At 37.5% G+C, this 15,431-nt stretch overlaps 1 pseudogene; it reads left to right on the top strand.

Annotated features, from left to right (window-relative positions):
- Positions 1-3,296: 3,296 nt before the first annotated feature.
- Positions 3,297-15,306, top strand: LOC116664443 (annotated as a pseudogene).
- Positions 15,307-15,431: the final 125 nt, after the last annotated feature.

Genomic DNA, 15,431 nt, shown 5'->3' with positions numbered 1-15,431 from the left:
CCTCATGCAGATGACTCCAAACTTTTCTTTAGCAATGGTGTTTTGTTTTGTTTTGTTTTGTGAATATTTCATTGTTTTCTTATCAACTACATAATCATACTCCTAAATAGTTTCTGCCTTGAGTTTTCTACAAGAAACAAGCATTTCAAGTAGAATGATTGAGAAATATTGGCAAGTACATTTTTCTACAAACTTTATTTTCTTCTTTTAACACATGTTTAATCTGGGATATATTTTTATGACAGAGGTTAGGTTAAAAAGCTTTGGTTAGTTCACTTTATTAAATAAAATATGTCTATTTCTAAGTTATGATCTTACTAAACTTTAATTTTGGATAATAATGTTTCAGTTCATTTGTTAGATTTATCCAGAAGATATTCATATGATTAGAGGATTAGAGAAAAATGAAAATTTTATTGTCACTTTTCAGACATTATTTTAATTTTTAAAGTATTTCTCTTACTTTTGCATTAGATAGGATACTATGAATAACCGTACATAAAAATGGTGATATTAAGCACCCTTTAATTATTCCAGAACAACTTGACTTTTCTCTGCTCATTCTTTCAGCACCTTCCCTTCCATTCTCCACACTAGAAACAAAGATTACTTTGAAACCTAAATCTGATTTTGCTAGTGACTTCTAAAGGCATCTCATTATTCCTAATAAAATGCTAAACCACTTAACTTGGCTTATGAGACCCCATCTGATTAATTTACCATTCCCACCTCTTCAGGACTATTTCTCTGTGTACAATCTCCTTCTGGCTCCAGTTATCCTGGCTACCTTTTAATGACTCATTCACAAGATTTCTACCACAATAAGTACATCAAACTTCATCTGGTTAGCTCCCACTCTACTATTCTGCATTCTTTTTCCTGAGAAATTTTCATGAAGAGTATGTTAGTGGTGCAATTTCTAAACTCTCCTGTGACATATGTGTCTTACACAAGATTAATGTCTTTTCTGTGTGCAAAATTCCAAGATCATTATATTTTACATTAAAATATGCAAGTATTACTTCAATAAATGTATGTATAATTTTTTAATTATAGAAAAACTGATCAATCTACTTTTTTAAATGTGATTTTTTTTTTTTGGGCGGGAGGGGGGCGCCTAGATGCTTAAAGGAGACATTCATAGTCTCAAACCCCACACATTTCATTATATGTTTAGGGTCACATTTGGTGAAATGCACTTCTTTCTTCAGCTCAGAGAAATTTTCTCCTGTTTTGTTCTTTGTTCACTAACCCTCCGTCTTGTTTGATTTTCTCCTTCCCTTGCATTTCTTAAATCAGTAATGATACTACTGTAAAAAGTAGTATCTATAGTTAGATAGGCTTTTTAGTATACTGATTAAGAATGTGACTCTGCCCTCAGACTAAACAAACGTATCTGAAAACTATCCCCACAGTATTCTAGCTATGGGACTTTAGGCAAAGAACTCACGTTCCCTATGTCTTAGTTTTTTCATCTGTAAAGTATTAAATGTTAAAAAAAAAAAATAGCACCTACTTTACAGGGTAATTGTGAAGATTATAGTGATTGGCAGAGTAAAAACTGGAAAATATAGTTCAGGTTCAGAACAAAAGGAGGTTCAGAACAAAAGGATGCATTTGATGTAAAGATACCTCACAGAAAAAATTAAATTAACTTAAAATTATTTTAGAAAGCATTTGTTTTGAATTTACTCTAATCAAAGTAATGAAGGATGTTCACAGATCCAAGAACATGAAACCTATGGTCAAAAATAAGAAGTAGCAATAAACTACTAGGATACTGTCAAGTCCTATGAAATCTAAGAATTTTCTGCTGTCTGTATGCATTTAACTCTTGTACAGTCATAATAAGAAATGCAGGTCCTTAGACACATTGGCCCTTGCTACTGGTTCTTAGTTTTTGGCTTGATTCAAGAGTTTTCAAGGACCCAGTCTAACTAAGCTTAACCCAATGAGTTACACTGTTTAAGGAAATGGACCAACTGTTCAACCAATACCAGATTTTTTTTCATTTCAATTGTTTGAATATGTCATGTTCTCTACATAGGTCTAATTGAGTACTATATATGGTATTTCCTCTGAAACTCTCCACATCATTGACTTCTTTACCAATTACTCATATTTCAGATCTCATTTTAAATATCACTTCCTCTAAGACTTTGTGACCCTATTAAGAGTACTCCCCTATACCCATTATTCACTCTCTTAGCAACCTGTACTTCCCTGATCAGATAATTCATCATGCTTTACCATAATTACTTAATTTTCTATTACATTTACTTGACTTTAGTGTCTTTCAGAAAAAGGACAGTGTCTGCTACGCTAAATGTTAGGTCAAAAACAATTAGGATAGTGCTTAACATAAAATAATAGATGCTCACTAAATACGTAAAAAGATTAATTAAATGAGACTACATTGGGTATTTGAGATCTATTCTGTGTCTTTTATATTTTGCTTTTATGATTCATCAATTTCTTAACTTTGTCCCCTATTTGACCAAATGGGTTTTCCTACTACCCTAGCTTATATTTACTCCCTCCAGGTATGCTTTTCAAAAGCAAAAACAGTTGATCACATTTTCCTCTACAATAACCTTTCTTATACTTTTTTTCCATGACTATGCTTTTAGCTATTCAATCTCATCAAATGTCCTTCTGAGTTTTATTTTAAAAATGAGTTTAAGAATGAAGTTTTATAAAGTTCTCATACTTCTCACTAGAACACTATTTCAAAGGTTTATTATTTTGTCCCAATACAGAGATTGGTTCCTTTTCTTTGTGCCTTATGCTAAGGTTTTTACAAGTTATGTGAATTATTTTCATATGATATTCATAAGATGTCACCCCAGCTTTGACCAGGAAATGCACATTAACCTGGGTCATGACTTGGTCCTGGCTGTCACACTATTTCCCAAGAGGACTCAAACAAAGGAATACACACTAAGACATGAAAGAATTTAAGCAATATGCTAATTATTAGTTGACCTTTGGTCCCAAACCACTGTGTAGTGCACTAATGATGTGAATGAACTGACATGGAACATATGGAGCCCTTTTTTGGCTCCTTTGCAATAGACTAGTACCCAAAGCCAAAGCAAATAAAATGACCTATCTCCCCTGAGCTGGGCAAATATTAAAATTTACAATTCTGTTGAGACAAGATGTGCCAGCACTTGATGAAACATATCTAGACAGACAGAGTAGGAAACAAGAGTTCATCCCCAATATCTATAACCTCCCATGCAGGCATTCCTCAACTGTAACAACTGTTGGCAAGGCTGTTCTGTGAGAACAAGATGGAAAAGGAGGAGTCAACAAACGTGGACACAAAGGAGGAAGGTAAGAAGGAGAAGAGAAAAGACACAATTAAAGAGAGAAGGACACACTTTAAGAAGCAACCCTGACCTGCTTACCATATGTGAAGACTGTATTTTCCAAAAAGAGACATAACAAAATCTCTTAATGCCCAGGATCTTCAATAATGTGACCCTGTAATAAGAAACAACCAAATAACCCAATCCAAAAATGGGCAAGAGACCTAAACAAGCAATTCTCCAAGGAAGGCATACAAATGATCAAAAGGCACATGAAAAAAATGCTCAACATCACTAATTATCAGAGGAATGCAAATCAAAACTACAATGAGGTATCACCTCACACCAGTCAGAATGGCCATCATTCAAAAATCCACAAACGACAAATGCTGGAGAGGCTGTGGAGAAAGGGGAACCCTCCTACACTGCTGTTGGGAATGCAGTTTGGTGCAGCCACTGTGGAAAACAGTATGAAGATTCCTCAAAAGACTAGGAATAGACTTACCATTTGACCCAGGAATCCCGCTCCTGGGCATATATCCATAAGGAACCCTACTTCAGGATGACACCTGCACCCCAGTGTTCATAGCAGCACTATTTACAATAGCCAAGACATGGAGACAGCCTAAATGTCCATCAACGGATGACTGGATAAAGAAGAGGTGGTATATTTATACAATGGAATACTATTCAGCCATAAAAACCAACAACATAACGCCATTTGCAGCAACATGGATGTTCCTGGAGAATGCCATTCTAAGTGAAGTAAGCCAGAAAGAGAAAGAAAAATACCATATGAGATCGCTCATATGTGGAATCTAAAGAAAAAAAAACACACACACAGAAACAAAGCATAAATACAAAACAGAAATAGGCTCGTAGACATAGAATACAAACTTGTGGTTGCCAAGGGGGCGGACGATGGGAAGGGATAGACTGGGATTTCAAAATTGTAGAATAGATAAACAAGATTATACTGTATAGCACAGGGAAATATATACCTGATCTTATGGTAGCTCACAGAGAAAAAAATGTGACAATGAATATATATATGTTCATGTATAACTGAAAAATTGTGCCCTACACTGGAATTTGATACAACATTGTAAAATGATTATAAATCAATAAAAAATGTTAAAAACAAAACAAAACAAAACAATGTGACCCTGATACTCTCTGAACAAAGTGTGAAGTCTGTTTCTCTACCACCTTGAAGTTGGGTAAACCCTGCTTTGACTAATAGAACATGGCAGAAGGGACACAATACTACTTTTAGGCACAGCCCTTAACAGGACTAACAATGCCTGCTTTCTGAGACTTCTCGCACACTTCTGGTACACCTCCTCTCAGAACCCAGTCACCATGTGGTGAAGAGCCAAGGTCATGTGGAGATGCTGTGATTCAACAGGCCCAGCTTAGCTTGCAGCCAACATCAACTGCTAGCCATGTGAATAAGTCAACTAGGGTGTGCAGGCCAGTTAAGACTTCACATGACTAATTCTAGCCAATATCCAAGCACAACTTGTACAAGACCCCAAGGGAGAATCACCCAGCAGAGTTTAGCCAAATCATAGAGTTGTGAGTAATAATAATAAACTGTTGTCTAAAAGCACTATGTTTTGTGATAGTTTATTATCCACCAATGTATAACTAGAATGGAATTTGGTACCTAGAAGTACAGTACTTCTACAACAAAAAACTTACTATACATGTCATTGGCTTTGAGACTGGGCAGTAAGCAGAGGCTTCAAGCATCACAAGAAGACTATTGCCGGGACTGAAATGACAGTCAGGAAACTGTTACTGGATGATGGAGAAAAGATGACTTACGTATGTAGTGCTGCGAAGTTTAGTGATATTGTTGTCTGGTTAACACAGAAAAAAGAAAATATAACTAATAAATTGATGACTCTGGTGAAGGAAATTTCCAAGTTACTAAATTCTTTTAATGTCATACCATAATTTATAGATAAAGAAAAAAGGTAAAGAAGAAACTATTTAGATTTTGAGACTCTAAAAGAAATATAAAATAGAAATTTCTCATTCTCAGTGTTTCCAAACAGAAAAAAAGTTCTTAAAGACAGACATGAACTTGGAGATATTTCCAGCAAATTCAGGAGACTGGTAGTAAAACATGGTTTCAGGGTAAAATCAACATTGAGGATACAAATTTTAGCCCCACTGCTGAGACTTCAGAAATTTAGTGTGATGCCTCATAGACTCCTTGAACAAGACAAGAAAGTTTTTAAAAATATTCAGCTTCACAGTTTGGTCAAGGTAGAGAGGGCCTTGACTTGGAAAACAACGTAGGCATGTATTCTGTCTAATTGAATTGATTATACTTTGATATATAAGAAACTTTAAAAGGAATTTTATTGGCTTAGACTGAAAAGAACAGAGATGTTCATTAGGAGTAGAGGTCTCTGGGCCCTCAGGCTCCCACCAAAAACATGGGCCATTTAATATAGAGAATAAAGGATAATTCAGAGGGTGAACCCAAGGTCCCTGGAGCATTACTTCTAAAGAACAGGATGGGGCCCTAATCAAAGAAGTGGTAACGTGTTTGTGCTGGGTCCCAGAATGCTATGGATCAGTGCCTGTTCATAAGCTTCCTATTCCATCTCCATTATTGAACAGAAAGGTCTATTGTGGATATCCTATGAAGATAAACATTGCCTGTTGGGTCTGCAATGGAGAAATAACATTTATTATAGGTTTCAGATCAAGAGGAACTACTTGAGAAACAGTTCCCAAGGAATCAGCACATGGACCTGGTTTAGATGTGGTATCTTGCACTCCTAGAGTTGATTGCCATAATTATGAGACTTGAGTGCAGGTAAGGAAGGAAGCGTATGTGGGAGGGATGCAAACTGTTTTGGTAAGAGGGTAGACTGTAACTCACTGCATTTTCCAAAAATAAGTTACAACAATATTTCCTATTCCACATGCTCTTATGGAATATGAACTTTTCACCCCATCAAAAAGGTAGAGAATATTTCTCCACACTCTAGAACATGGATGGGACCTGCACCTGCTTTGATCAACAGAATATGGGCAGAGAAATGCTGTGCCATTCTAAATATAACTGTCAATTCATCTGGAAGCCTCTGCTTCTTCCTTTCCTTGAAACACTCTTGGGACATTCTCTTTTGAAATTCAGTCATCAAGATGTTCCAGGTATATAACTGAGAAGTAGCAGGGTGAGACTGTGTATGTACCCTGTCCTGTCTGGCCCTTCTTACACATACTCTAGTCCTTTATGAGATACAACCTGTCACACTTACATTTACAGTACATTTCTTACATTATATTACTTACATTGTGTGCTTCTTAGAACAGAACTGCTGTTGTAAACAAGATTGAGTTTAAATGTCTGTTTAGTAACTCTCAGATTATGTGACCTTAGTCTCTTTTAGACCTAATTCATTGTGTATAATAGTATAATATAGGCAAATTATCACAATGAATGCAAGGATTCTCTAACAGACACCAACACGTGAAAATCAGGGTATGCAAAACAAACAATAACTTCTTCTTTAAAATCTGCTGTTTGTTTTTCTTCCATTTTGTTAAGACATAAGCCCCAAGTGATTTAAATTTGAGGCCAGTTACCTTCGACTCTTTTTCTCATTTCATTTTTAATCAGGTACCAAATAATATTAATTCTACCTCTAAAACCTACTAAAATTTTCTAGTTGTTTTTTTTAATTTATATTGCCAAAAAATATTTTTCCATTTCCTAGACAACTGTAACTACCTCCTTACTGCTCCCAGACCAGAAATGGTTCCAGAATAATATGTCTAAATTCTAAAGCCATGTCTCCAACAAACTGGCCCTATCCATGTATCAATTCTAAATTCTAGTGATCTTCCACTGACTGAAGTATTAGTGAGGTATTTTCTACTATTTTCCACATTTTCAAGCTATGTACTATTTTTCACACTGTCTTCTCAGCCTCTAATGCTTCCCTTTATCCCTGCCTATATGAAACTTTGAAGTCAGGGCTCAGCTGCCACTTCTTCTTACAGATTGTTAATGATAAATTCAGATAGAGACAATCTCTTCTGTGACTCTGTTTTATTTCATTATAAAAATTTATTTTTACTAAATTTATTAAAACATTACTAAACTCTGCCTTGAACTAAAATGGCTTGAATGTAAACCTCAACTGAGCATAGAACAACATAACTAAAACTGCATTACTGTTTCCCAAAGACCTTACACATCATGTGAGTTTAAATTTGTTGAAGATTATTTTCCTCCAAAAACTTTTTACCTTTGTCATATATTTTCATTTTAAGCCCTTTTAAAAGGTCCTCTCCAGTCTTCTTTTTCTGGGAAGATTCACTTTCAGGACTGCAAACATGAATGTGAGGATGCATCAGGCAATTTCCAGTGAAGCCCAGGAAACAAATTAAGATGTGACTTTGAGAAATAGCAGCAGTCAAACATAATTCTAGAACTGGGCAAACAAGACACTTCTTGTTTCTTTGGGGAGACTCTCATTGCCAAGTCTGAAAATGATGAAGTGTTGGCCTCTGTGAAAAGAGGCTCATGCATCTCGCGTTTTTAGGTGGAAAGTGGCCATATGTATACATCAATTTAGTCATAATTTTCTAGTTACTACAGTGCATAAAACTTATTGTGCCTTTTCCCTTTGTTTTTTTCAATCTGAGTGAACAATATTTTCTTAAATATAACTACAATCTAAGTCACAAATCAAAGTACATGTGCTACTCTGTAAAAATTTAGTGGTATTACTAAAACTGAGATGATGCAAGAAATTGTAAAATTATGTCAAAGTAATAAATAGTGGTTTCACCTTTGGCTTATTTAATATTTCATTAATTTAGTAATAATTATTTATCATTTTAATAGTAATTCAGTTTCCACTAGAATTTTTTTCTGTAGGTACTTGAATGTGATTTAATTTTATGAACAAATTAGCAATTTAGGCTAAAAAAATCTAACCATTTTTGGTTCTGAATTATACTAGAAACATGTCAGACACAGAGTATAATACACTGTTGAAAGGAAATTGGATTTTAAAATAAGGTTATTTTTGAATTAACATATATCTAAATTAAAGTCATAGGAGAATGAAATTTAAATGTAGACAAGGTAACACATGAGAGCAGGAAAAATATCACTTGACAATGCAACTATTTTACATAATTTAAGATTTTTTAATGTGTATATGTGTCCATCATATTATTTATAGTACCTGTTTGGATAATCTCTCAAATAATTGATGTAATGTAAAATTTAAAAAAATCATGGGATGCTGCTATAATTCTCTATTGGTTTGTGCCTGATTCTATTCTTAGGTCCCATTTACTTGTGAAAACTGCAGAATCAGCATCTCTAATTCATTCTAGTAGGTCTCCAATTTGTACAATAACAGAATGAACAGAATTTGCTGAAAATTTAGTTACAGTGCCACAATGATTTATTTTCCCCTTTAACTGAAATTTATATTTTTAATGTGAGCAAAACCTTTAAAATGAAAAGAAGCGAAGCTGTCTTCCCGTGTGGTCAATGCCTAGAGTATTAATGAGACATCGAGATGTGCTCTCCGAAGTATCAGAGCCAGCAAACTTCAAATGCCTCTGCTGTTTTAGACTACTAGCATTTCAAACCAAATTTACTTAGCCCTTATTTGGAAAAGGAATAACAATACTTCTGTAAAGTCAGTAACAGAGAACTAAAGTATGTAATAAATCTGTATTCAAGTAAATCACAGCTTATTGCTATAGCACATGCCAAAAAAGTCTGCTTAATGCACTAAACCAGGCATGTTATCGCATATATACTTATTCTATTTGTAGAAGATTTTAAAACATTTAATAGAAATCCTTGAACACTTTAGTATGAATTTCTATTTAAGACTACAAGCATGCCCCAAAATAATGCAGAAATTAGATTGCTACAGCATACTTGATTCTGCTCAGATATTCTGAACTAAAATTAATTGAGATGGCAATGCTTAGACATTTAAACTACTTAAAATAAATTTTAAAAATTAGAAAAAGAGTCATGATTGGCACTTCTACTTTCAGTTTCAAAACAAAGATCCTGGAAGGGGTCACTCCCATCTTTACAATGAGAAAAAACCTGGACAAGCTGAAAATCAGTGACGTTTCTTAGAGCCATTAAAAAATGAGGTCTCAGGGCAAACCACCACTCCTCAATCTAGATATAAAGGTAAATCCAGAGAATCACAGTGAAGATCTGCTTACCTGGAGCAGAAGTGGCTAGAGCCATAAATTCATAGGAACACTTAAGTGGTAATTTAACTAACTGCTACATACTGAGTGTGGACTAACATGAAAGTGAAAAACTCCTGGTGGCCTCAGGATTATGGGGTCCATCCTCTTATGAGCTTTCCTTCCAGGGACCCTACCACATTCTTACGGTGAGTATCCAAGAAAGATCCACTGTAGCGGTGTCAGGGAGAAGAGGAAGAGTAGTATTGTGAAATATCTCCAGAGTTTTCTCCATAACAAAGGCCTGTTCTCCATGGGATAATATCTGTTAGAGTACAACTTTGAACTCTTATCCAAACTGGGGAAAGGAATTCCTCCCAACTACAACCCCCACTAGAGTTATAATCTCACCTAAATAGAAAAAACAGTAAGCATGGTTCAGGATGTCAAGGAAATAGACTAAGAACACCACAATCAGGGAAGTGAGTAGGGGTGAAAGACAGAGCACTTGTGAAGGCCTGAGACACAGGCCTACTGAGAGACACTTAACTGGATTGCAGAATGCTCCTTCTTTACCATCACACTCAGGCTGCTCCACTAGATTAGAGCTCAAAGAGCTACAGGACTCATACTGTCTCTGAGGAGCAGTATAGAGAAGCCCCAAGTCAAGAGAAGAGGTTAAAAAAAAAAAAAAAAAAAGGACATTAGAGGAATTTGATGCCTCTGGTACCATCAGTTATAACAAATGTTAAACACCTCAAATCGTAGCCAGATTAACATAAATTCTCATACTAAAAGCCTGTTTATTTTGTTTCCTATTACCCAATAATAACCTGCCTGGTCTGTAACAAAAAAATGAAAAGGCATACCTAAAGGCAAGAAAAAAACACTTGTCTAAAGAGACAAAGTACTAATATGATAGGGATGCTATACTTGGTGGATTTAAAATAACAATGACTAATATGTTAAAGGTGCTAATGGAAAAAAGTAGAGAGCATGCAATGACAGTTGGGTAATATTAGCAGAGAGATGGAAACTACAAGAAAGAATCAAAAGTAAATGTTAGAAAATAAAACACAGTAACAGAAATAAAGAAAATCTTCAATGGGCTCATCAGAAGACAACACAACTGAGGAATCAGTGAACTTAAAGGTATATCAATAAAATCTCCTGAACTACCAAGAATGAACTATAATGTAAACTATAGACTTTGGGTGATGAGGTGCCAATGTAGGTGCATTGATGGTAACAATGCATCACTCTGTTATGGGATGGTGACTGTGGGGAAGGTTGTAAGTGGTGGTAGGGGGTATGTGGGAACTCTATATATCTTCCGCTAAATTCTGCTAGGAACCTAAAATTGCTTTAAAAAATAAAGTCCTTTGAAACAAACAAACAAAAACTTCCCAAGCTGAAGTATACAGAGAAAAAAAAAAAAACTGGAAAAAAAAAAAAAAAACAGAAACAGTTGGGCAATTTCAAAAGTTGTAACATACCTGTAATTGGAATAAAAGAAGAAAAATGAAGAACAGAACAGGAAAAAATATTTTAAGTAATAATGACTAATGACAAATGGGAACTATAATAGAGTCATCAAAGTTCAGATATATAAAAATGGAGCCAGACAGCCATTTAGGATCTGATCCCAGACACATCACTACTCCACTGAGAACATGAATTCTCTCTGAATTGTATCAAACCCAACCAAGGATGACACCAGGTGTATCTGGAACAACATCCACCAGCTGCGACTTTATGGTCTTAAGGTCCCCCCAGTCCTTGTAACTGCAACCATTTCAGACCCCAACCAATCCTTGCTTAACAAACGCCCTTCTTGCCAGCTCCAACTATAATTCTTGACGATTTACGTGTCTGACTGTGTGGCCTTGCAGTTATTGTCTTTTCAAGCTTCCTTCATTTTGTTGTCTAGCAGAACACAATTGAAGTGCTTGCTTCTTGCATCTCCCAGGCTGCAGTCCTAATAAACCCAAATAAAAATGCCTCTTTATTTCAATCAGGTCTGAAATTTTGGTTAACATGGCTAACTGATTAAAACTAATGGCAGTCACCAAAACACATATTATGGAAGTTTGGAAGATATCAAGCAGGATAAACACAAAACAAACAAAAAACCACACAGGCATATTATATTTAAACTGTAGAACACCAAACAGAAAAAAATAGTGAAAGAAGAGATAAATGGGTAACAAGGATTATAGCAAATTTCTCATTAGAAATTATGCAAGGAGAGTTAAGCACAATAAAAAGTTGAAAGAAAACTATGCCAACCTGCAATTCTATATCCACTGAAATTACTCCACAAAAGTGAAGGAGAAATGAAGACTTCTCAGACTAACAAGAAACAGGAAATTCATTACTAGCTGACTTACTTTTTATAAAACATTAAGATCTTCAGGTAGAAGAAAAATTACATAGGTTAGAACTTCAATCTGCATAAATAAAAGAAGAATACCAGAGAATGAATAAATAAATGTAAATGAAATATTTTTCAATCTTACATGATATAAAAGATAACAGTTTGCTTAAAGTAATACTAGTAAAAATGCATTGGGTGATTATGGTATATGGGTAAGTGAATGACACTAATTACTATGGACTGAACTATGTCCGCCTAAAATTCATATGTTAAAGCCCTAATCTCCAATGTGACTATATTTGGAGATACAGCCTATGAGGAAATAGTTAAAATTATCTGAGGTCATAAGAGTGGGGCCCTGATCCACTAAAATTAGTATCACGGTAAGAAGAGACATCAGAGAGCTTGGGCTCTCTTTCCGCCATGTGAAGACATAGCAAGAAGGCGACCACATACTTGCCAGGAAGGAGCTCTCTTCAGAAACTAAATTGGCTATCACCTTGTCCTTAGACTTTCCAACCTTTAAATTGGGAGACAGTAAATTTTTGTTCTTTAAGCCACACAGTCGGTGGTATGTTGTTATAGCAGCCCAAGCAGACTAACAAAGTAATATAAGAAGCAACAAGAGAAACTGGGGATGTTCTGAGTACCCATGCTACATGAGAAGTGGTATAGTGTTTTTTGAAGGTGGATTTAGATTAGTTAAAATTATATCTTGTAAAATCTAGGGACATCACTAAGAAATTGTTTTTTAAAAAGTACAATTGATATGCTAAGAGAGGAAATAAAATGGAATCCTATAAATGCTTAATTAAAATAGTAGATTATAATCCAACAATAATAATAATCACGTTTAAAGTGACTGGTCTGCAACATCAACTGGAAAAAAAAAAAAAAGAAATGGAAATTTCCAGAGTGGTTTAAAAATAAAAGGAAAACCCTGAAATACATTGTATACAAGAAATATACTTTACCTATAAATACTCCATGTAGGTGAAAAGTAAAGAAATGGAGAAAGATATACTAACAGTAATCCAAAGAAAGCTGTAGTAGCTGTATTAACTTCACATAAAGCAGATTTGAAAGAAGCAAGATTATCCGGGATAAGGAAGGGCATTGCATAATGACAGAAGGCTCCATTCTTCAAAAGACATAAAAATCCTAAATGTGGATGCACCTAACAGAGCAACAAAACACAGGTGTGAAAAATGATAAAACTGACAAGAGAAATGGACAAATTCACTATTATAGTCAGAGACATCAACATCCACCCCCGTGTCATTTGATGGATCAACTGAGTATAGATTTGCATAACCTGAACAGCAATAAACTTGATCTAACTGACATCTATAGAATACTCCACTTAACAACAGCAGAATCCATATTTTTCTCAGGCTCGCATTGAGGTTTCCCAAGATGGACCACGTTCTAGGCCATAAAATATACCTTAATTTTAAAAGAATAGAAACTAATACAAAGTATATTCTCAGTCCACAATGGAACTGATTTTGAAATCAATTAAGAGAAAGATAGATGAAAAGCCCTAATCATTTAGAAATCAAACAGCAGAGTTTTAAGTAACTGCACACAGGCACAGTTGGGGCAATTATAAACAAAAAGATACAAAAATGCCACAAACCAACTCCCATTTCTTAGGTGCCCAGAGCAAAAGCAAGCTTCTGAGCATGATCCCTGCACTCAGTACCTAAGTGACAGATCACCTAAGCTGGCCTCCTCCCAAACTGAGAGACAGGCCCACCCCTCCCCCTTGTTACCCCATTTAAGCAACCAGCTGGCTCCCTTTTCTGGAGCCTGCAAGGGCACCTGTTTCTTATTTTCGCTCCCTCCTGCTGCAGCATGAGACCCAATAAAGCCTTGCCTGAAATCCTGAGCTGGTCTCTTATCAATTTCTATTGGTGGATGTCCAAGGGCTCAGGTCGGTATCAAGAGAAGCAGCCCCAAGAGAAATTGAAGAATATTTAAATTAGTGAAAATTAAAATGCAACTTCCTGGGGAGGAGACTATAGCTCAGTGGTAGAATGATGCTTAACATGCATAAGATCCTGGGTTCAAACCCTAGTACCTCTATTAAAATAAGTAAATAAATAAACCTAATAACCTCCACACCCACACCAAAAAAAAAAAAAAAAAAAGCAACTTCCTAAAATTTGCAAAGTGCAACTAAAGTAGGGCTTAGAGGAAAATTCCTAGATTCTGCAAGCTCTCCCCAGATCCTGGGAAGTCTTGAAAACCGAGTGGCATCTCCAGGATAAATGTCTGGCGGCCCCAAGCAAGACTTGGAGGAGAACGTTTTCTCATTCCTTAGCGAAAAGCATTACATCCACCTCCGAATTCCTGGCTGGCCCTCAGGGATGACATCCCAAGACAGAAGAGAGGGCCCTCACAGTGCTGCAGGAGAAAGCTGGCCTCTGCTCCTCCTTCTTCCCCGGGTAATTCCCCGAAAGGGAGCAAGCGGAGAGCTGCCCTCACACACCACTTGGCGAGGCCCCAGAGGCTGCAGGACGCTTCTAGTCCTGAGAACATCGCCCTGCCGCCCTCAGAAGGTGGAGGGGCCATGTCCTCAAATCCTCAGAAGGAAAAGGCCAATTGCTAAATGACAGACTCTTCCAGGGGTGGGTTCACTGGTCTAGAATTTGACTTCTCTGAAGATGCTGCCAGCAAAAGGCCGCGCCTAACAAGGAAACCGTGAAAAGGACCGGCATATAAACCTCCCGCTAAGGAAAGCGGGAAAAGACGCTGGAGAAGGAGGAGGAGGGTCCCGTTCTCCCTCCCCAGCGGCCCTACAACCTGGACTGGGACAAGCTGGGTGACCCAAACTTTAACCCGTTCGGAGGAGGCGTTAGGATCCGGCCTCCGGAAGGCCCTCAGAACAGGCGGGTGGGCCTGCAGCGGCGGAGAACTCACCTCAGAGCCAGTAAGGTGCTTTCAGCCTCCGCCGAGGACACTCCTGTGCCGGAGACCACCGCGAGGACCGCGGGAGCCAGAGCGGCAGGAAGGCAGGGAATCCTCGGGCACCTGGGTTCCCGCCAGCAGTCTGGTCACTGAGCGGGCGGTGAGCTGCGGACTCGCCCGCGAGCCGCGCCCCAGCCGCGCCTCCTTCTCCTCCCTCCTCCGCGGGGCCAGAGCGGCCTTGGATCTGAATGTGTGGCGCCTCCGAGATGCAGCTGAGGTTCTAGGTACAGGGCCCAGGTGGATTCTCTGGAGCAGTTTGGGACTTCCTCGGTTAAGGAATCAGCCTTAAGGAAACAGTCCTTACACCTCAGGTTACACCTTATACCTCAAGTTACACTGGCCCCTTAAGGACGGCCCTCCAAAGCGGGTGCTTAGGCCTCTGGGACAAGCCTGTGCGCGTGACCTGCACGCCTCCCGCCGGAAGTCAGCCGCCAGAGAAGCCAGCGAACGCCTGGGAGCGCAGGCTGTTCCTGTGCTGGGCAGCCGCCGCGCGTGTCCTGGGACCCAGGGTTCAGCTGCTGCCCACGGGGCCCGTCGTGGACATGCCCCCGGACAGCCAG

The sequence above is a fragment of the Camelus ferus genome, chromosome 6 (assembly GCF_009834535.1).
Source record: "Camelus ferus isolate YT-003-E chromosome 6, BCGSAC_Cfer_1.0, whole genome shotgun sequence".
Lineage (NCBI taxonomy): Eukaryota > Metazoa > Chordata > Mammalia > Artiodactyla > Camelidae > Camelus > Camelus ferus.
Note: the sequence above shows the minus strand (reverse complement) of the source record. Positions and strands in the feature narration are given on the sequence as shown.